Below are 21,007 nucleotides of genomic sequence, written 5' to 3'. Positions count from 1 at the left end.
ATCCGCCCGTCGAATCTTCGAAGACGTTCGATTGATTGGTCGTGGTGAATGGTTTATGGAAAAAAAGGACAGGTTTTTTTTTCATTATCCATTTGGAGTCCCACGGTCTTCACCTTTTCGGCCATCGTTGCCGTCACGTTATTGTTGTGTCCATCATAAGGATTTGATCAAAAATCAATCTAAGCATCTTGAGATCAGCCGCTGAGGTCTTGGTCAGCCACCACCAGCCCGACAATCACTCAAGCAATCACCGAAAGCACTGGCGGCGCGGCAACCTTGGGGACCTTGATTGACTTGATCCGCACGACTCGAGCGGCAGGTGACGATGGTGCTGGTGGTAGCGATACGGCGGCCTCCTAATGTTTCCTAAGGTCGTTTCTTTCTAGATACTAAGGAAACCAAAGCATGAGAATCTTTACGACAACTAAGCACCAACTAAGCTACTATGATGTGCATACTGACTTAGTGGACATTCCCATGCACCGCCCACCGCCTAGGATGGTGGCATGTTTTTCGGCGGTTCAGAATCATAAATAACACCAGTTTCACCCAAAAACCGGCCAAGGTGGGGACCAGCGTGATGTAGAGCATCGGGCATCTACTCGCCGCGCCGCTTTACAATCGCCAGTGTGTCCCACTTCAGGCTGGCCTGGGATTCAGCTGGGAACCACTGGTGGTCTGGTCGTTCTCAGCACATTCCGTTACCTTCCCCAGACCCCTGGAGGAATTCCATGTGCCACCCAAAATCCTACCGCCCTTGTGGCGTTGTGTAGAGCGTTTAGTACCGCCATCATCATCATCATCATCATCGCGATTGTGATCATGCGCTCGCGACACCGACCTGCTAGCCCGGTTGCTGGCCCACAATCGTTTGTTACTCCATCAAGTGCCCAAAAGTGGCTTGTGGCTGCTGCAAGCAGAATACCATTTTAGGCCAGCATCCATAGTGGTTTGCTGTTGTAGCAAAAGTTTGCCGCCAAGGTCCAGTGCAATGGTTCGGTCCGTCAGTAAGTTGGTGTCAAAATTCACACATTAGATGGTGTTCTCCGGTGCACCACGGGACGATGACGACGGTGGTGGTGTGCTGTTGTCGCCCAAAAAAAAAAGAACGACCAATTATCAACTTCCCGCACGATGACAGACGATGTATTTGTCGGTTCCTAGTGTGTGAGTGATTGTTACCTCGTTCGAGACATGATGATGGTAGTCTTGGTATCACCGGCAAAGGTCCCACGAGATGCACTCGCTTGTCGGTAAAGCGATGATTGATGTTTCGATTGTCGTGCCGTCAATGGAACCAGAGCGCACAGGCAGGAGCATTGGGGAGGGGAAGGTGGCGTAGTGCCTGGGACCGCAATCATCATATAATACACCCCGAGATGTCTATACTGGTTCCAGTTGCCGTTGTAGATGATGATGCGCCGATGCGAGCGCCAAAATGGCACCCGGATTGGATGCCAGGGTGTAGCAGAGAGCCAAGAACCCCCGTTACACAGCACCTGCGGTGGCGCATAATTACGCGTTACGCGAGTAAGCTACCGTCGCCAACGTCGGGTGGAAGTAGGTGCCGGTTAGAAGAACGATTAGAGGAACCGTCTGAGCAGAACAACCTATGGAGTATCATCCGCTTAATCGGGTTCCCCGTGCGCGTGACCACATCGCTTGGGACAGAACAAATTGGCGGGCCTGTGGATTGGAAACTGGACCGCATTACTGGAAAACGACCAGCTAGCTACAACAATTACTATTTTATGTCAAGATTGTTGCGAATTTCGTTCGCTATTAAACCCTTGGACCATTTTGACATCGATTGGGTCGCTGTGTGCGTCAGAGATAGACGCACGGTACTCGTGCTCGCTCCGATAACCTTCATTAGGGTGTATCGCGCGGTAAATAAATTGTCCAATCGTGCGCCAAGTGATGACGGTCTGATCAGATGAAGACCTCTTGCTTGACCTTAACGCAACATCAAGATACACGCGGCACACGACGGCACACCGATCGGCTCCTAGAAAGAGAGAGAGGGAGCGAGAGCGACACGCGCGACACGAGGCGTCCATTCGTTCTCCAGAGTTGCTGAAGGCTAGCTCCCACCGTCATGTGGCCAGTCCGGTAGCTCGAGAAGAGTGTACACCAGCATCGGCACCAGCAGCACCACTGCTTCGGAATGCTTCCAAATTAATGCCAGGCATCGTGAATCATTCAGCCAGCTCGCGATGCCGTACGGTGGAACTAATGAAGCTGGACCTGCCTGCCACTAAAGCTGAACCGATTGCAGCAGAGCGCCAAAGGGACAAAGTTTTCCGTTTGCGCACACACTACCATCAGCATATCAGCTCGTCCAAACATCCAAACGGGGACACCGACGACAACCTGTACGCGCACGCCACGGATATTCAGTAACTGACCTCTTGGAGAACTCTCGACGCTGAAGGGGAACCGGTTCGTGAGTGTGTAACCGTGTTGCCTCGGAGTTGCCGCTTGCCTATGATGATCGTGGACGACGACCACACGCGATCATCGTTGTCCATCCAACTGGGGTACGGTTTCGGGGTTCCGCAGTGGATCCCTCCGGGGCTGGTGAATGATAATGATGATGCTGATGCTGACGCCAATGCATCGCACATCGTTCGTTGGTCGCATCGAAGCGGACCCTGATGTAATAACACCCCTACTCGATATCAGGTTTCGGTGGCCACACCGATGATGATCACTCTAGCGGGGAGCTACTAGCGGCGCGATGGTACTAGATGCTGATGATGATGATGGAGGAATTCCGTAGCACCACAAACCGGTGCGGTGGTTTCCATGCCAAGTCGTGCAAAATCTGTGGCAACAACTGTACGGGGTGGAGCAGGGCCATGTGGCATGTGATGCTCGTAGATAAAGTTCAAACCTGGCATTAACCGGAAAATGTGCAGCTGAAAAACGGGCGGGCAAAATGTAGGTTAAACGGGTGCGATGCACGCGATGACCGACATTAACCAGTTCCCCCTCCCCACCCGCCGCAGGATTAACAGCATGTTCCGAAGGCACACATTTGCCGGCAAGAGATGGCAACTGGCGCTGTTGATTGAGCGCATATGCACTTCTGGGAGGATCGGACGAGATCTATCGATGCGAAGATCCAACTAATCCACAACGCAAGCCTCTTTCGTATCTCTTTAATCCACGGAAGTCTTACGAAACGCAAAGCGCTTGAGCTTCCTCCTCTCGGACATCGTAAATCCGGTGCCGTTTTTTTCGGTGCCACTGTTAAACGTCAAACGTCCGGAGACGCTAATTGAGTCTTCCGTGCGCGTGGAGTGCATCACCGCCACTCGTGATCAATCCCCGTTGCGCGAATCGATCTCGTTTGCTTCATATGAGATCACATCCGAGACACGAGATAATCGAGGAGGAGATGTCTAACAAGATTCCAGACCCCCCCCCCCCCCGAGCGTAACTGTGGAATGGATCGAATTTGGTTGCTTGCTTGGTTTAGGTCGCGAGACAATCTCGGACCCTTACACGATCGATCGTAACTGTGAACAGGGGTTTTTCTTAAAGGTTTTAACGGCCTATCCGTCCGGCCGATCCGCGGGAGTGGCGCTTTCCTTTTATTGGTGTTGCCAATTGATTGCGGCGACCTGTGTGTGCCTGCGAGATCGCCAGAGGGTCGGTCGATCGGTGAATTCGACGCCACCGCCGTGATCCTATTTTCGTTCGACCTCTCCCGGAGTGTTTCAGCCACAGAAGTGGGGGGGATTATTAAAACTAGGTTGAACGGTCAGGAAGGAGGCCCCGGTACGCCAACGCGCGCGCTCGACCGCCCAACCAGTTAGAGCCGGGACCCGACTCCTGGAGAGAAATTCCTCCACTCCACATGGCGGATTCGATGGATTCGGTCAATGATAGTAATCATCCGCGGCGCGTTGTTATTGTCGGCGATGGCGATGGCGATGGCGATGGCGATGGCGATGGCGGAACCCCAATTGGAGGAAGGTGTGAAAAAGCGTCCGACCTATGTTGCCGTTGTTGTGATAGCTGCGGTGCGCCGTGGCTTGTTAGAGACGACGGAAACAGCCAACCACTGGTACACCGGTTTGTGTGCGCATGAAGTAAGGAGGTCAGCCAAGCCAGTCTGTGGAGCTCTTGCGGTCGAAGGTTGGAAAACTACGGAGGGTACGGATCCAATAAGATGTTCCTGAGATAAAGGCGGATTGATTGCTGCCCTTCTAGACAGCGTCAAAAACATGTTAAACATGTTTTCAAACCAGCTGTGCGAGCCTGGCAGTTACTTGCTGCTGTTGCGGTGCCTCGAGGTACTCCCGTGTTTCGGGTCATTGAGCCGAGAACGCGACGTCTGCGGTGGGTGCCATGGTCAGTGGAAATCAACAACGAATTAAATTAACGATAATTGACAATTTAATTAAAGTCGCGTTCTGCTGCTCCACTTAGGGGCGCGCGGGCGCGTTCGCCACCTACACTTGCCCTGACACTTGGCGTTCATTGTTCTTGCGGCACGCAACCACCAACCACGATGCGCTACCCGAACAGTACCGGCGTGAAACATCTGGAGTTTCGATGTGTCGTCTCTTCGCACAACAATGTTGCTCCCGAAAGGTGACGTGCCAGAGCATTGGCGAGCGTTTTGTGATACCGTGATCAGCTGCGGAAGTGCGGAGCGACCACGCGGCGGAAGTTGCACCATTGTTGCAGATGCCGCTACCGGTGGTGGCTTCAGACTGCTGGCGGTGGCAACGGCGGATCCGGAACACTTTTACCTTTCGCGAAGAAAATGTGATTGCTCATCATCATCATCATCTACAGCTGTACATCATGATCATTGGTGACCACCATTATCGGGGGCCGGTCGGCGTCATAATGGGCTCCGTTCCCCCATTGCCCATTAGCGATGGGTGTCAGTTAGTGTTGCCATTGCAGCAGAAGGCCCATTCCTTGGTGGTGGTGCTTCTAAATCGGTTCACACCGCGCGCGTCCGTCTTTGGTCGCGGTTTCTGCGGTTTTCCGTAATCCGGGAGAGGAAAGGAAGAGGGCCGCCAGGTGGCCGGTTTGAAAGGCACACCCTCATTTCCGTCACTACGCGCCGCCACGGTGCAAGCTCATGCTCGCTCACCCGGCCCGGTCCGGCCCGGCCCGGAATGCAACCAATGAATGGTCTGGGCATGACGAATTTTCTGCATCCAACGATGCCACACCGCGACTTCCTCCTCCACGGTGGAACCGGAGATGAGAGATGGTGCCCGGGCCGTTTGTTGTCTAGCGAGCGCGGGAAAGTGCGCGTTCCATTAAAAGACGGCCGCGAAGGCGGCGGCGGCGGTGGCGGCGCCGGTGTACTTCCGCGAGCCAACAAGCCCCCGGTCGGAATGGAGAGCAAAACCAGGAACTGGCATGGTCGCACGCCGCACGGAACGGAACGATTGGCCATCATAAGATGAGCTTCTAATTCCTTCCAAGGGAAGAGGAGCTAATCCTTGAGCATTCAAGGACACAATCCGGGGGCCAATCGGTCGGATTGCTAAATCCCCCTCTCTAGGCCATAAATCGATCTATGTATTCCAATAAAGATGCCAACCGTCATTTGGCGTCGAGATTTATCACATCCGCGATGATTTATCGCACCGAGAATCAGAAGACCCCGAGTGTCGTTTGGTCGTTTGTTCGTCCAACAATCGCGACGAAAAACTCACGTCAAACAATCGACCATTCGGAGCTCCCCGCGACGATGGAAGGATATTGCCGAACATTTCCGTTCCTCGTCGATTGTAGGAAGAGAAGTGAAGGATGGTTCGTGTGGCCATGGTGGTGGGCCACAGCCAGCAGCATGCAAAATGGATTAAACTCCCTTCGGTGGCAATAGTCGATTCCTGTTGTCAGCAGTGTGTTAGCGAGCTCTCTCTCCTCTAATGCCATTTCCCCGGGGGTGAGTTGTACGACCAATTTTATTGTCCTCCCTCGTCGCTCACATCGGTGGTTTGTTGTGACTGTGTTTGTGGTCGTGGAACTAGTGGCTCATCGACTAGGATATGCACCACGGCGCCTAGAGGACGGGCGAGGTCAGATCGTTCGTCGCGAGAATACGCGATTTCGGAACGGAGAACGGAAGCAAACGGAAGTCATAAAGTTGGGATTTTAACGAGCAAAGTTTGTTGCGCGCCTTGAATCGGTCGGAGAGAAGCCCCCGGGAGACCCCCCGGGACGGATGCGGTATAATTGAACCCCGGGACGGGAATCCCTCCCTCTCTTCTCGTGTGGAGTGAGGGTCTTCTGGGAGAATTCGCTTTATTCGCTAGTTTGACCTTCATTTCGCGCGGAAACAAGTTCGGCGGCACACGTCACGACACGACACGATGGCTTGTGGCCACCATTTTGCCTCTCGATCACTATCAACGGTGCTCCAACTCTGGCCGACCACTGGCAGTGAAATGTGATAGTTTGTTCCATTTTGTCGGACTGGCGCTTCTTCTGTCGTCTGTCCGTGGTTCTCTGGTGTGCTCTGTGGTCGATTTTGGGACTGCAATCGAGAGACGAAGCACTCTGTCTGCCAGCATTTCCGCTAAACAAATTCTGTCTTCCATGATTGATGGCGCTAAGGGAATGGATTCCAGTAGTCCGTCCAGTCTATGCTCTGTGTCACAGCCAAATGCTATAAACACAAACTGGTGCACTACACACCGGGCGCGGGGAGGGACTCTAGGTTTTATGTTTTTTTTTTTATGTGTGTCTTCTTGGTTCGGAATCATAACAGCTCTTTGTTATTGTTAGCAAACGTGCCATTCAAAGCACGGGCCATTGTAGAAAAACTTGTTTTTGGTCAGTTTCGATTGGATTTGCAATCGTAAACCACAAGACTAGACTACTTTGTTTCTTCAGTTGTCAACAGAGTGACGTTTGACAGCTTCTAAACTACAAATCGTAGTAACTCGGTATGGTCGCTTCTATATATTGTCCTATTTAGTGTTCCTGTTGGCAGTTCAATCAATTTAAAAAAAAATTTAAATCGTAGAACCTGCAGTAGCCATCAATCTAGAAGAATGCGCAACATACGGAGTACCTCAACCATTTGCTGCGACACACAAATTCATTGCTCGAGGTTCAAACGAATGATGCGCTGCCGAAGGATGCCACCCGCCCGCCCGCCCGTACATCTCCCTCGACGTCGAAGTAACCGTAGCCAATTGAGAATTCAACCCAAACGCAGAGCCAGCATAGACGCTGGCGGCGCAGCACCAATGCACCAACAAGGTGCCGCTGTGCACCGTGTGCGAATGGTGGACATGTAATTCCGCGCTCGAAACGTGGGAGAGAAGAAGCAGCAGCAGCAGCCGCCGCCAAGCGCTAGCGTCGTCTACGGTGCACGGATTGCTGCTGATTTGCGCCAATTACTGTTGTTGTTGTTGTTGTTGCCACATGTCGCGAGAAACCAGTCGCAATAGAGAGGCCAGGCGACCGGCCGTGGTTGTCCCCCAACTGCTGCTGCGGCATTCGGTGGCGGCGATGGTGGTGGCCCGGCAGCTGCGTAAAGAGGAATTGCATAACCGCTACTTCACCCCCCCCGGGGGGCTCTACACTCCTACAACCGTGCGCTGTTTTGTGCGATGCAGTTTTTGGAAAAGCTTGTTTCCACCTTCCACCACATGCACACTGGGCGCGGGGACACTTTTGGAGTGCAGTGGTGTCGGATTCATTGATGCCGCCAGCTGTGGTGTGGTTATGCGGGCGGCCGGTCTCCCCATCACAAAACAAACCTCTCGAACGCACGGATACATTACGGAACACGTGTCGGAACACGCATGGAATGTGGTCGCTGAGAGAGACTGGGGGTGGGGGACTAGTGGGTCGTTCGATGAACTTCTTCTGCCCCCCTACGCCAGGCCAAGCGCTGACCACCACTGTCCGGCAACCCTATAATTGGCGAACGGTTGGCAGTTTTCGGAGTTTGGTGGGCCCGCTCCTTCGGTTTAAAAATGATCATCCGGCAAAGGATAATGATGATGCAGCGTGTGATGAAACACATAAGCCCCCCCACCGCCTGGTCGGCCACAATTTCCCGAGGCGCATTGCCTGTAATTATGTGATGACGACGCTGGCGAGTGCTCGTGGCACCCCGCCGAGTCAGCGCACATTCATGCGGTCGATCATGATGCTTGGTGCTGCTGCTGCTGCGTGGTTGCTTCACGCTTGAAATTGTCCAAAAATTGATGCCACCGTTAACGTCTGGTAAGCGTTCATTTTTTTTTTTGTTTTGCAGAAGTTGTGTGTCCCCTCGCTCAGCATAAGAGCGCGAGATGCCTGGCCACAACCGCAACAATCCCGGTGCGATTCAAGCTCTCATCTCATGCTTGTGCGCTCTTCTCTCGCATCTTCTTCACTGACGCTCCACACTCGGCGATCAGGTTTATGCTCCACCAGATAGGGGGGCAATTGGGAGGTATGCCAGAGTAGCGGAGGGGGGGGGGGAAGCACCATAACTGTTGTGCAACAATAGTGCGCTTCTGGAGAAGCGGCCGCGCCACCGCCTGTGAAGCGGAAAACCATGATGAATCACACCGCGAACCAATCATGCCGATCGGATGCCAACGAATGCAAACACGCCAATAGTGCCTCCGTCCGTCCGTCCGTCCGTCTGTATGTGTGCGTTACTCAATAGTTACTTAAATAATTATTTCTTTTATAACCAACACTCACGAAGCGAACTCACGCGCTTTTAGACCGAGATTTTGTGAAAATGAAAATGTGTTACAAATTTATGCCTATGGAGTCCAGACTTTGTCGAAACAACCTCCTCGTCGCTCCTCCAGCTGTGTCACCCATCTGTGATCCACTTGTTCAAACCACGAGAGCTGCTGCTGCTGCTGCCTGTTGTGGATGCTACAGAAGGCGCGACCGGTGTTTAATCGATGCATTTCGGAGCTTATGCCCCAGTCCGGAGCTCACTCGAGTGCGGAACAGGTTTCCCTGTTGGCAGGCGGGGCAGGGCTGGTTGTTGCTGCACAACGACAACGACGACACCGAACACCCCGGAGTCGTATAGGGCTTGGCCTGGGCTTGTGCCTTCCGTTCGATCCCATTGGCCGAGGCCCTAGTCACAACAGGGCCCAGGGAATCCCGCTACTCGTGTAAAACGTGTTTCGTAATCGATTGGGTGGCTCCTCGGGAGGGATAGCCGGAGACTTGCACCGAACATTTCATTTTTGTCTCATTTATGCCTGGGACTCGTGTGTGCGCGCGCGCCCTCTCATGACAGGCCGATTCCGTAATGTGGTAACGGAAATTTACTGTTTTTGTCCGTTGCGCCACGCCACGCCACGCCAGGGAGAAGGTGCATCCGAAGAGGAAGTGGACATGAGCTGGGCCCCGGTCCCCGGCTTGGTAGCAGGTCTGATATGGGAAGGTGTGCATCCGTAGTGGAGCTAAGATTTCCGTGATTGAGTTGACATTGGACGTCGGAGAGATTGGTGCCTCGGAGCTTTAGGATCTCATCTGACCGAATTCCTTCCCTAGAAGAACGCAGACTGAATTGATTGCTTGCTTTTACGGCAGTTTTTTTTTCATCGATTCGACCTGATAATGCATCGAATATTGAATGTCTGATACTCTTCAGATTCGTTCCGGGTCAACCTCTGAATAGTTCATGGACTCACGAACCATTACTGTCCCTAGATTATTCCTTAATTGAAATGATTATCGCAATATTGAATACACGATCAAATTAAGCCGTAATTCGTGCCCATCTCGTGATCGGGTTCAGTATCATGCCGAACATCTCGTGAAGGGATATCCTATCCATGCAGACCATCCAGGTCTGCAGGAACACCGCCGGAAAATCGAGCATCACTCTTCGGACCACATCAATCGACCTACATTCGTAATCATCCTAAATTGTTCCTCCAGAACTGGACCTCTCCTGGAGATACCAAGCGTTCGAGCCCAGAAGGTTCCTCCTTTTGGGGCCAGCGGACGTAGCTCCCCCTGCACGATACGAAGATCGATTGCTTCTCGACGATCGGCCATTGAGCGAAAGGGCTTTTGAGCAGCGCAGAAGGAGAAGGAGGAGAAGGAGCATTAAGGGTCCGATCGAGTGGAAGACAAGGGAGCACCCGACACGTTCCAATGTTACGCCCTGAACCTGGACCACCTCCGGCCACGCGGCTCTTCAGTCAAGAATCTCAAGAAGCGCACCCTTAGGGATCAAGAAAGGGGTTCCGAGAAAGGCCATGCGGTGTATGCGGTGTGCGTTTGTGGTACGTTGTGGAATGTCCTCTCGCCCCCAGTCCTGCAGCAGCAGCGGCGACGAAGAAATAGAACGGGATCATTAATAATCGGCGGCTTGGTGCGCTCTCGTTACACACAGGGCGCGGTTCATCATCGTGTTGTCGCCCCGTGATGGTGGTGGCCCCCTTTTCACTGTTGTCGCCATCGTTGGCCGTTCGGTCCACTCGCGCTCGTCGCTCGACACGACTCCGACCAACGATCATTAGCCTTCGATTGGTTTTGTGCGCCAAAGACGACGACGACGACAACGGTGACCAGCGCAGCGAAGGGGGAAAGTTCTCGGTTAAAAGGATCGGATGGACGCCAAAATGGTGTCAGTGGTGTCAGTAGAAAATGGCGCCCACAAGACGTGAGAGAGTGTACCCAGAGGTCGGCGCACCGAAACTCTCCTCCGTTGTTGTTGTTGTTGTTAAGTATCGCAAAGCGCGCGATGCCCTTTGTGGCCCATAGGAGGCCGGATTCCATTCAAGGAGGTCCGCTTGCTGCTCTGGGTACTCTGGCGGTGTTTTGTGTTGTGTTGCGGTTCCAGCGGTTGACCATCTTTCTGGGCGGGTCGTGATGATGTGTCGAAAGAGGGTGAAAGTGTGCGACGCCCTTTTCGCCCGGCACGATGTTTCGTGCATTTCTAATCAGTGCACTTGTGGCAAGGTGTGTGCGGTTGACCACCAGCGGAACCGGATCTCGAGGACAACTGCAACGAATGGCGCGCACGTCCCGCCTGGTATGCGGAGGAGGAGTTCAAACCGAGTTCGATTTCGAACATTTCGTACACTGTCCGATCAGACGGGAGTCTCGGGCGCCATTAGCGAGTTCATAAAACGACGCACCGTTGATGGAGATGCGCGCAGCAGGTTGTTGTGCATTTTAGTAGCTTTGCTTTTGAGCGCAGCAAGCGCGTGATCTCACCGGATGACAGCTACGCGACTACTTCGCTGTGGTACGGTGTAGTATACTGTCGCTCATCCTATCAAAAGATACTCCCAGAAAGAGAGAGAGAGAGAGAGAGAGTGTCATGACATAAGTGAGCTTTTAACTCACCAGTATGTGGGGTCTATCCTCTTTGACTCTTGAGATACACGGGAGATTCCAAAACGTACAACCCAACAAGTGGTCAAGCGGTTTTGCAGACTTTCGGACTACGGCGACTGCGGATGGGGATTGATTCACCCCAAAAATTTCCACACACATTAAAAGGTTTGCCTGAAGGGTTCACCTTCAGGGCATGGATCACAATATGGTGGCCGGACCGGACGGCGGACGACGGATGGCCGAAGTCGAAGGTTGACGACTCCGCGCGCGACACCCCTTACGCAACGCGTCTTCTCGGCGTTGACACGAACGATACGAGTTTGAATGATCGGATGTTGTAACTTTGGGTTGCACTCAAACAGAGAGACAAAGAGACAGAGAGAGAAAGCGGTGCAAATGGTGAGTGAGAGGACATCCTTTCGGTGATTGATCATTTGAAACCTGTGAAAATGGCGGTCGGTCACTCCCTTTAAGCTGATCATGCGAACGAGAAACGTAGAGGAAGCTCGAGTGTGGATTTTGAATCTCCGGTGCTTGCTTATTCGCACACGGCAGCCAGCAGGTGAAGGCCGCTGCAGCAATAAGCACTCAGTCGCTACTTTACGCTGGGGTCTGGCGGGTCGAGGGCCTCATCTGAAGATGCAGCTCAAGTTGTAAAAACTTTACCACTTTCGGAACTTCACTCACAGAAGGTGTTGGACGCAGATTGTTGTTCATGATGACTGACTGGCTGACTGGCTACCGTTTTGTGGCTTATCTTCGTGGTCACTGCGATCGTATTAACCGAGCGATGACCCTGGAACATCGTTCCTTTTTAGTGAATAGTGAGACTGTCTCCTTTTTTCTCTCCCTCTCTCTGTGCTTAATTCCGCGATATGTTAGTTCATAAAATATGTTTGCACTTCAACAAAAATCTGCGACCAACAACGAAGCGCGGCCTACTGAGACACAAAACAGACAAAAACGAAGCAGAAATTGACTTTGAAATTGACTTTTCCTTTGAAAATTCCTTTATTTTCAAGCTGTCCTCAGTGAAAAACAAAAGACTTAAACGACAGACCAGCGACGAACCTTCAACAAAATTTCATAAAAAATTGATCACAACGCACGGAAATGCCCAATAAAAGCAGCGAGAGGACAAATCAACTGACACCTCTTCTCCTATCCCCCGGCTTCTTGCACCCCTTGCATTTGCGAGCTTCGTGGTGATTAAACACCCGAGTGAGCTGATAGTGCCGACGAGTGCCACCCCAAAAATTGGCTCAAACTTTCACAAAGACACACGCTCCGAAAAGCAGCAGCAGCGGCAGCGCCAGCAATGGCAGCGTTGGTCGCATTTTTCGCCCAGTACCCAATTCCGCTACGATCGTCGACTCCAATTGCCAACCGATGCACGATCGCACGCACGCACGATCGCGATCGCAGGCGGATGGAAGTGCACGCAATCACCACCTGTGTGCCAGTATGTGTGCGTCTGTTTGTGTGCACCATCACCGGGGCAGGTGAAAGTAAATAATTGTTATTTTGTTTTAATAGCCTCATGCAATGGTGGCGACCGGGGCGGGGGTGGTACGTGTACCGGTTGGCTGGGTGGCATCGCTAAAAGCCGCCCGAATTTTCGGTGACGAATTTGCACTCACCCTCCTCACACGTCCTCTTCTTTTTATATGGCTATTGTACAAAAATTTGCCCAATTTGTTGCAACCGCACCTGGATCCAGATGCGGTGGATGGTTGGTTGGAGTTGGGGCGAAACGAAATGATATATCAGGAACAATCCCAAATGCAAACCACCGCGCGCCGCTCGTTCCTCGAACCTTACACAGCTGACACGAATATTGAAACACCTCCCCGCCCGGGAACGGTGGTCAAATCGCATTTCAATCGCTTTGGTGACAGTTTCCTCCGATGGCGGCGACATATGCGGTCCGATGATTTAGGTTCGACGCGCCCGAGACGTGATGTAAGTGAAATGTAGAGCGTTTGCGGCCGGACACTGGCCGCAAAAGGCGCCACCGCGGGGTGACATCGATGTCATAAAACCAATCGAACGACCACAAGACCAAACAAAGAGAGAGAGAGAGAGATAGAGACCGCGATTCCGCTTGGAGCAACTTAACCGACTTTGGCTGTCTGGGGACTGTTCATTTCCCAATTCCCTCATATTTTTTTTCTTTCTTCTTTTATTTCGGCGAATCGGTCAATCGGTGTCACAGAGTTGGGCAATACGAACGGTGCGTTTCGATCCATTTCTCTCTCCAAACTTCCCCCGACACACACCTGTGCTTGGGGTCGTATTTATGCAACGGCTTAATAATAGGATTAGTGGCGAGCTTTTTTGGTGGTGATCGCAATACCGGAGATTCGTTACGGGCCTCGCTCAGAAAAGTGGTTCAAATTTTGGTACCAAAGGAGCGGCGATCGAAGGAGCACTTCTGCTTCCATTCAGGTTTTTTTTACGTAAAAAATGCGGGCTTTCAAATTGTTGCATTTCTATGCGAAAAGATGCATCAACCTGCACCACTTTCGAGGCTGGTGTACCTAGCCATAACACCCGTTCGTTTTTTGTTGTTGTATCATATCTTTATCTGTTTTTTGTTGTTGTTGTTACCATTCCACTTTGCTCCAATGAATCAATGCAATGCTCTGCGATCGATCAAAATTCAATGTTCGCGCCGAAAGCACCGACTGTTTTCATATTGATGGAGTGGGTTTTTTTTATTCTTCTTTTACTCCCCCGTTTTTTTTTCTGCCATCGAATTGTAAGCTGCCTCCGGTCTGTCTGCGCCGTGCGATCGCGATCCAATTCATTACGACACGGATTGTCACCTTTCTGTTTTCTAGCGGGGCGGCTTTTTTCCCCGTTTTCGTAGCGAAAATGGCTATGGATTAATGTTTTCGCCCGAGCCCCGCGAACCATGAAACTGGAACAGTTGCTCCAGATTCGCCGGGTCCCGATTCGTCCCGGCATGCCCGCGTGGACACATCGCCGCCACCACCAAACAACTTTCATTTCTTTCTTTCTTCCGTGCTAAAAGTAGCCGCACCTGAGAGATCGTGAGGAGGTAAAAATAGATGACCTCCTCGTGTCATATCACCATCATTATTATCATCATCATAATCATCTTCAGAGAGCTTAACCTTGGATGTTTCGAATCCTGCATGCTACATTTATGGTTTGATTATTTCCAATTATGGATACGTTTTTAGTAGATGAAAGTGGAAACAAAACTACAAAGTGAGCGACCAAGTGGCGCAGTGTTGTGCAATGGGGACAATATGTGGTGTGGTCCCGGCACTTCAAATAAAACTCTTTGAGATCAAAGTGTGCCTGCTTCATCAAAGCCTGTGCCCATCCAGGCAATAATCCCGGTTCACTACGCGACGCGCTGTTGTTCATCTCCCGAACGGCGGGGTTGATTGGAAGCAACGATGCATAGCGAAACACCGAAAGAGAGAGAGAGAGAGAGACCCGAGGGATTGTTGTCCAGCACCAGCACCACACATTGTGTGCGCCGATTGCCGGTTATGTAAAAGCGGCTCTGCGCCACCAGTCAGGCGCACTCCTTTAGCTCGTTTGAATTGCAAGAATTTATGAAATGGCACCAAAGACCGGGCCGGGGACACATTGACGCCATCCGCGCGTCAAACTCTCCTTCAACCGCCACAGTGACAGTGACGACCGTTGAAGGTGGTGGTGGACACTGCAGCAGCAGTGTACAGAGCGCAACATTGACTCCGTTGTTTATGGACCCCAATGGAAGGGACGGTCGGTTCGCGTGAGTGTTTGATGTGTTAGTTTGGCGCCAGTGCGCCAATAGCAGGCTACGGGAACAGCAATATATATGCAGAACGAAATAACTCAAAGCATGCCGTGCCTGGGGAGCAGAGCTGGCCGCGAAAGACCAACCAGTCCTATTAGAGTGCAGCTGCGCTGCACCCATCACTTGATGGGCACCGTGGATGCTCTGGATGGACTCGATTGATTTAATCGATAATTATAACTGACCTGCGTCCAGAGCGTGCCCGGTGTCCAGGGCCATGCATGCCACTCCCAAGCCCCCTCCCTTCCACCACATCCAGGACCCAGGGTGGTGGCGATGGTTATGCGATAGGAGCGGTTGGCTGTTTGTCAATTAATTTTCCCACTTTTCCTTCAATTTCAACTTCAGCAAAAACACACACCAGAGGGGAAACGCTCCCTGGTGTGGTGCTCGGTGGCTCCCACCAGGCAGGTACAGAAAGCAATAAATGTATGATTAATGATCGATGACCACCACCACCACCACCGAGAGACTGGGCGCCGCATGCCGAAGTGATATACCGCGTGCTACGCCAATGAAATCGAAAGCCAACCAGCCCAGCTAGCCAGTCAATGCGTCCCTGCGTGAATGCGGAAATGGAATCGTAGAATCGGAACGAATCCACCGCACCACCGCTAACGGGCAAAGGCTGGCTGTTAACTGGCGCTGGTACCGCTGGTTTTTTTGCACGCTTTTCCTCGCTCGCTGCACACTGGAACGGGGAAAACCCACAACCACCCCCCTGGTTTTCCGTTTGTTGCTGAAAAAAAAAAACAAACATTAGCGCGAGCAAAAAGGAACGAACGCTCGCAGACTCTGCTCGAAGATCATTTTCCGTTTGTTATTGGAAGAGTGACGATCACGTCCATGTGGGGTCCGATGTCGGGATGCCGGTTATATGATGGGAACCCATCGGGCCCGAGTAGGTTTTAATGAAAATATTTATTCAATCGCGTTTCCTAGTTAAATAAGTTTCGGTCCCTGGGGGGGGGGGAGGGGGCCAACTTATCTAATGGGCCGCTTCGCTCTGCTCTGGGTGGTGAAAAAGGGAAGGAAACCAGCTAGCTAGCTAACCAGCCAGGATGATCTAACGAATATTGCCAAACGCATTTCGCTCAGAAATGACTGTTGGTCCATGCTGGTAGCGAAAGGAAGGAGGCAACTTTCGCTGACGCTAGCGTTCGCCTGCCCCCTTCCCTGTATTCATCGCGGCAGAAAGTAGCAGCGTCACAAAAGGCTATTCGGTAACCTGGCCACAATCACATTGTATGCAATGATAAATGATATTAGCGCTGTGTTTTTTACTACCCAGAGCCTACTAGCAAGTGTCATAATTATTCAATCAGCTCTGCTTTGGATAATAAGTTGAAGTGACTGTTGAGTATAATGGGTATCATCCGCGACCAGGAATCAGCAGTACATGATGCAAGGTAAAAGTGTTCCTGAGCAACACTCAGTGCCGCATCCTTTAATCTGAGAAACAAAGTGGTCGAAAACAAGCCACGCAATCGTTGTGGGTGCGTCCGTTCGTTCACCAAACTCAACTGTCAACCGATTTGATACATAGTAGCCAAAGAAACTCGAAAGAATTTTGTACAATCACTGCAGAACCGAGAACCCGACGATAGCCGACGAATCTGCTGTTTGTTTTATGCAGCAGTAGAAACAACAAATTGCAGCAACATCTCGAATGACACCGAGGGGTGGGAGGGGAGTTTGCAACCACTGGTTACCCCCCAGCTGGTACACCACTACGTGCCTTGCCAGTGGCACGTTACACGCGAAGAAGATTACTTATGCATCCTGCCCAAGACGGGGAACCGTTGTTGTGGGACCGTTTTTGTTTGATTTTTTTGTTCTTGTTTTGTTGTTTTGTGTTGCTTCTCTCCTTTGGTTCAACAAACCACGCATCCACGCTACCTCCTGTTTTCCGGCACCTCTTTCTTCGTTTTCCTCTGTATCCATTGTGTATGGGTGTAGATAGTCGGCGACTTCCTCTCTGACCTCTAGCCATGGTATACAACACAATACACGCTGCGATCCGCCTTCTAGCGCCACGACAAGCCACGGCACGCCCCGACCCGCTTTCATTAAGCTTTCCCTATCGTAGCAATCAAAAGTAGAACTCCTCCAGTCGTCTAGCGGAGTCTCTAGACTCTCTGACGCACCGGTACGGCGCCGTATGGCTCTATCGAGAGGGCAAGCTTTGGCCACGGAAACTGAACCTTCTCTCGCCACCTTACCTGGCAGGGTCACACGCACCGTAGACCTTGCTTGCTGATCGAGAGAAGCCCCAATGGGGCGCACTTTTGAAGGCAACAAGTGGTGATGCCTGTTTGCTGCTGCTGCTGCTGCCCTTTTGTTGCGATCTCGCTGATGATAGTGCTCGCGTGCAGCGCGTCCGTACCGTGAGTCGTAGGAGTCTCGCAGGGAACGGAAGGCTTTGCATCTTCACCGAGGTTAAGAAAGTAACACAAATCCACGCGCACGCGCGCACGCATTGAATACGTTATTTATTCGCCAATCCGCGATTTCTCGAACCGAATCTCGAGCGAAAATATAATTATGGTTTTCGGCGCATCCGGCCACGGCGTGCCAAAGTAATTGTTTTAGGTTAAGGCTGGGAAAGTTTTCTCCTTCCTCCGAAAAAGGTGCCGCACAGGGGCTCACCTTTCAGTGTGAACTCCTCCACGGGGGATCGTCGCATTGGGCATTGACTTTTGCCTCTCCTGTACGCGGCCGGTACCCTTCAATGCGTGCGTTTTTTTTTATCTGATGAACCCCCCGGCGTAAGGTTAAAGCAAAGGAGTACGCACTCGGTTTATTTCCCATTCCTGATAAGTAGACACGCAAGGTGTGATCGACGCTACTAAACATCTGTTGAGTTGCGTTTAAGGTCAGCTCAATTCCGATTCTTTACACTCAAAGTGGCATCCTCTGACAGGGACAACAGGAGAGCATTAAAATTCGAAAACAATCCTCCAGAACATTCTAAACGGGGAGGAAGGCCTCCGCCGTGCATTACGTATTCCCAGAAGTGCTTCCACCAGTAAATACTCCGCCACTACTCTTCTGTCAAGTGTTTGACGACGAACCGACGTAATTATCGCCGAATACCCGGGGCCACGGCGAGTTGACGATGTCGCGGTTTATAGCTTTTGTGGACAGAACGGCGGTGGTGTGGAGCCTTTACTTTGCTTACTTTAAATTCGATCTCGCTTCCAGGTCGCATCCGCATTTTACGGTAATCCGCAACGCAAAGCAAATGTAAAGTTGCCAAAAAACATCAAAGAGATTCGTGTTGAGATGGCAAGGAATGCGCGGGCACAAATCTGCACAAATATTAGACGATAGTGTCTTCCGTCGGTGGTGGGAGACGCATCGGAATCCCTTTCCTATATTGTCTATAAATACCGTTTGGCCTGGAGTGGAGTGGATGACTCGTAGGGGGCATCTTCGGTATATTGGATCCGACAGCTTTATTAACTTTAATTTGATGAACGGCGTCATCTCCTCCGTGATGATGCTGCGAACTGCTTCAGCTTGGATTGTATGGACGACTGACCGGATTACATGCCGGCGGGGGGTTCCATGAAGCAATTGCCTTTTATCTTTTGTTTGAAAATGTTTGCCCGCCAAATTCCTCACATTCCTTCTCGCTGGCCGCGTGGCGGCAGACTTGGTTGTGGAGGGCTTCTGTTTGTGAAGAGCATACAGCATTACGCAGTAACCAGACATCGATGTCATCGACACGACGCTCGTCAACGCTAACGCAAAGTGATGGCTGCTTACGATGCAGTCTTCCGGGAGCGGGTTTAAGTAATTCATTATCATCGGTTCTAAAATGGGAAAACAATCGCACGAGCTTATTAATCCACTAAAGTAACTGACGTTCAAAACAGTTTTTAACGAAAAGATAGGATCATTGCGGTCACACTACTACTCGCCGGTCACGCCGTGTTTGTCCCGAACATCGATCGATGCGATTCCCCAAATCCAGGTTATGAGTGGTCGATTAGTGAATAGCCTCACGTTTAGTGGCAGCAGATCGAAATCACGAAACGAAGCAGACACACCAGGCACGCCAAGGCACGTGTCCCAGAATCAACTCTCCACCTGTCTCCGTGCTGTCGTGACAACACACCCCGGGATCCCGGAGCAGCGAGAACGTGAATGAGTGCTCACGGAGGCCCCCTCGGAGGCGATGGCCGCGATTTCTTTTTTGTCCACTTTGCTTCGCTTCACGCTGGCAAACAAATAGAACATAAATATTGAAAAATGGAAGGAAAAATGCATAAGTCCCCCTCGGTCCGGTCGTTCGTCCAAAATTGTTCAACTGTTCTCTCTCGCGGTCCCCGGACAGAAGGGGAGACGGTTACTGTCGAATATCGATGATAAATAGCGAGAACGTGTTTGAGTTCAACCTGTGTGCATATGCAAATGAGGCCCGGCTGCGGTGTGCCCGCCGGTCAAAAGGAGGTGTATTTGACGCGCATTACATAGCACACGCCTTTCTTACTCGGGGGTTTTCATGCCACCCGAAGACACACGACTGGCCCTGCAGCCCATCATCCACCCGTGCAGTGAAGGCGGCGATGGCGGATGTCCACAGTAGGTTAATTGCCACACACGGGGGCCGGTGGTGGCCACGGCAAGTTGCGAAAACAAAGTGCCACTAAATGGGGTCGATTGTAGGGCGAACAGAGCCAGGTGGAGTGTTGGAGCCAGGTTCGTTACGGAGAAAACTGTGTGCCTTCTACTGTTAGCTCTTCATAAGGTCGATTGTTGGATCGAAATGAAAAAAAAAACTGCAAAAGATGGCAAAGGATCGCGGCTAGAACGCGCTCCGTTTTGCAAGTAAAGTGCAAGACTTGGAATAAAAATGAAACTGCTCCATCATCAACGATACTAACGTGTGGGAGCAGTTTTAACGCTTTTTTTGTGTTAAACCACATAAATCATAACTTTACCTGTGAGCCTCTTGACGTCACGCGTTTGTCGATAATACTAATTAGCCGCTCGGTTCGCTTTTTATAGCATTCAGCTGCCCCCCAGCGAACCATATTCTACTATCCGTCGTCGTATCTTAGATACTGAACTGAAAGGGACTCCTCTAATCCATGTGTCCGGCTCACGAGCGACTGCGTTCACTCTCGCTGATCTAATCGCAGCCCGTGGGCGAGGGAAGACGCTTTGCTATAACGAAACAACAAAAAAAACCAGAATCCGAATGCTTAATGACCGATACGACAAAGGATGCTGCGCGATTCCGTGTTTGTTGCTGTTCTTAAACCGGTTTCTCCGCTGAACCTGAAAGAAAAAGGGTTCTGCCGGTAAATGGCAAATTAACGCGAACGGCCACATCGCATCGTGCACGAGGTATTTGAATACATTTTCGATCCCCCCTATTGGTATTCCCCGTCGCCCGAAATGGTCTTTTCCTCTATGCCGCCTCGTGTGTTTATGTATAGTCGATCCGATCAAAACCGGTGGAACCCCTAAACGATCCAGGCACGGCGCTTGTAGTAATTACGCACAGCGAAGTCCCAAAGTTAAGCGAGCGGGGCGGGCGCATTGATCGTAGCGTGTGTGCCTTTTGCTCCCACGACTTGATTCGCGTTTGACCTTGGAAGATGGAACTTTTTGGGTTTTTTTTCCCTTCTACTCTATTCTTGTGATTCCCCATCAACGGATCCTGATCGGGCGCGGAGTGTCACGCTTTCGATACAGGTGGCATCTATTGGGGAATTTATATCATGCCCTGTGGTCCGGTTAACAGATGTGATGTGAAGGTGTGACCAATGTAGTTCTCCGATTGTAGAATTTGGCCGACAATTATCAGCTATCCGCGAGCGTTCCATTGGTTTTTTTTGTGTAAAATAGAGCTAATTAACTTAG

At 51.3% G+C, this 21,007-nt stretch overlaps 1 protein-coding gene across 2 annotated transcripts in view; it reads left to right on the top strand.

Annotated features, from left to right (window-relative positions):
• The window catches only part of LOC126569735 (uncharacterized), a 61,518-nt gene that overhangs the window by 34,876 nt on the left and 5,635 nt on the right, over positions 1-21,007 (top strand). The window lies entirely within an intron of this gene.

Source organism: Anopheles aquasalis, chromosome 2, assembly GCF_943734665.1.
Source record: "Anopheles aquasalis chromosome 2, idAnoAquaMG_Q_19, whole genome shotgun sequence".
In the NCBI taxonomy this organism is placed as follows: domain Eukaryota; kingdom Metazoa; phylum Arthropoda; class Insecta; order Diptera; family Culicidae; genus Anopheles; species Anopheles aquasalis.
Note: the sequence above shows the minus strand (reverse complement) of the source record. Positions and strands in the feature narration are given on the sequence as shown.